The following is a 2,645-nucleotide window of genomic DNA, read 5'->3' on the forward strand; positions in this document are numbered from 1 at the left end:
TCGATGAAAGAAGGAAGAACAAGAGGGTTAGGGTTTTATGATTTATAAACATTACCAATTTACCCTTTATGCTATTTTAGGATATAACATTAATTATTTAAATGATTGGCTCACATTGGTTATTACAGTTACCACAAACTAATCAGTTCTCATTTGATTAGGCCCCTATATATATATATATATATATTTGTATGTATATGGGTCAATTCAAATAAAAAAAAAAGCTAAATATAGTGATAATATAAGAAAGACAGGTTCATATGCCAATCATTGAAAAAAACTGAAAAAATATATTTGAAAATACATATGTGAATTGACGTTGCAGATTATTTATATGAGTTCAAATATGAATATTCTAATGTATTTTTACAATAATTTACACATGAACATTTCCTTAATCTTCTCATGGCATTTAACATTTATATTCGAACCACCCAATATATATAGGGGGCTATTCATGGGAGAACTCTGTATTTTGTGAGAATTGTGAGATCAATTCACAACCACACATGTTGAAGCCATATGCAACACCTACGATTTTCAGGATGGTTGGAGATCGTTTCGAGCATGAAAAATGAAGAAATCACATGATTAGAGACTAATCTGACTTTCAATTCGACTTTCTACGTGGAAGACTTTTAATGCAACTTTCCGAGAACCCTGGCGACTTTTCATGTAACTTTATCCGCGTGAAAAGCCACATTAAGGCTTGGCAGCTCTAAAAATGTCCCATTTTTTGGGTTTCCCTATTTTGACCCCACCTCTTCTCGTCTATCATTTTCTCTCTAAATTGAGTTTTCGTAAAGTTTGAGGTTCGATTTTAAGGTCCATTGGAAGCATTTCTTGGTGATTTAAAGTTCTTAGAAGGTCGAATGTAAGATCTAAAGTCTAAACTACCATATTTTGATCTATAGTTTGGCCCTTTCACCCTCAACCCTTATTTCCTCTTTGGTGGTATATTTGTTGAGATTTGGGAGTAGATGAGGTATTCTTGAGAGCTTTGCATTCTAGATTTGGAAGTTTAGTTTGGGAATCTAAAGTCTTCAACAAAGGAAGCTAGAGAGCGAGTTTGGAATTTAGGTTTAACCTAACCTAGCAAGGTGGGTTCAAATTGCTTTGTGAAAACTTTGTACAAATCAAAAATGTCCATTTTAAAGTCCTAAGATATTTTACTTGATGTTTATTAAATGTGTGGTTTATCTGATGAGATTGGTATTTTAGGTACATTTGATTTTATAAAAGTTGTAAAGTGTCTTTAGGGGCTTTTGGGCATTTTGTTAAGTATAACATAAGAGTGTTTTTTTCATGGTTTATTTTATAAGTGGAGGTTAATGGATGCTTAGCACTTTTAGAGTATTTGGTTTTATGAACTGTTTGGAAAATGCATATTTATTGTGTTATAAGGCGTTTTGGAATGTAAATTGTATGATTTCATTTGGAAAATGATTTGTCCCAACCAATGATGGGGTTTTCAGTTAATCATACTGTTAGAACATATGTTTGCATAAATGTTGGTTAAATGTGTTTTTATTGCTTATGTTGACTTTTATTAAGCAACCAAATAAGTGTGGAGTATATTGGGTTGATTTTGGCTCATTTGAGTTTTGGGGATATTTGTCTAGTTTAATTTGATCTATGTTGAGCTTTGAACATGATATGCATTTATTGCATTTTTACTGGAGAATTACATGTTTTGAGTGTGATGGTCGTTCATTTGGACTCATGTAATTCAAACTATAATGCACTAGGCATATGAGCCAGTCATTTTTTATAAGTGGGAACTCTTAATGTCCTCACTTCTTGACCAATGCTCGTGTTAGCATTATGGTTGTCTCGGTATTGCGGAGGTGAATTCTTATGAGTCCGACTTTGGTACCATGATTGTTGTGGTTTTGATGTTTTAACTCTTATATATGTGGGTTAAATGCTTTGTGTTATCAAGTAGGAAGTTTTAAATGTCTAATCTTGAATGCTAGCGAGTAGACACTAAAGGTCGAATAGGAACCTTGAGGTTGGAGCTCAATTAGCAAACAAATGGGCACGAAGATCTGGTATCCTTGAGGTGATACTCGGTAAGGAGTGTGCACTAAAGGTACTATGACCTTCAGGTGACATCTGGTAGGGGCGGACAATAAAGGTATTGAGGACTTGAGGTGTTACTTGATATAGTCTGTACTAGTGTCAATGGATTTGAGGTGCAGTTTAATAACATCGATATGTGACATGCTTTTGTGTTCCTGTCACATTCAAATGGAAACGGGTTTCTCCTGTCACCAAAAGGTGGTGGTTTTGGATATAGATTTATCCATGTTTTCTGTGTCGATTTTCTTATGGAATGTCATCCATAATTTATGGTTTTAAATGTTGGACCTTATCCAAGTTTTGATGCTCTAGATAATAGAGTTTTATCCATGATTTTAGTATTTGAATATTAAACCTTATACACATTTTGTGTGAGTAATGAGTTTTGTCTTGTTTTCATGGTAAATGGTTTGATTAATGAGTTTTCATCACGAGAATGGTGAGTTTTGGAAAATATGTTGCTTTTATATCTAATATATTTCATTTTGGAAACTGTGATTTAAATATCATCTTTTCAGTTTTACCATTTTATATTAAAATGAAAATTGTTTCAACTCATTATG

This window comes from Cynara cardunculus (assembly GCF_001531365.2).
Source record: "Cynara cardunculus var. scolymus isolate 2C chromosome LG 6, CcrdV1, whole genome shotgun sequence".
Classification (NCBI taxonomy): domain Eukaryota; kingdom Viridiplantae; phylum Streptophyta; class Magnoliopsida; order Asterales; family Asteraceae; genus Cynara; species Cynara cardunculus.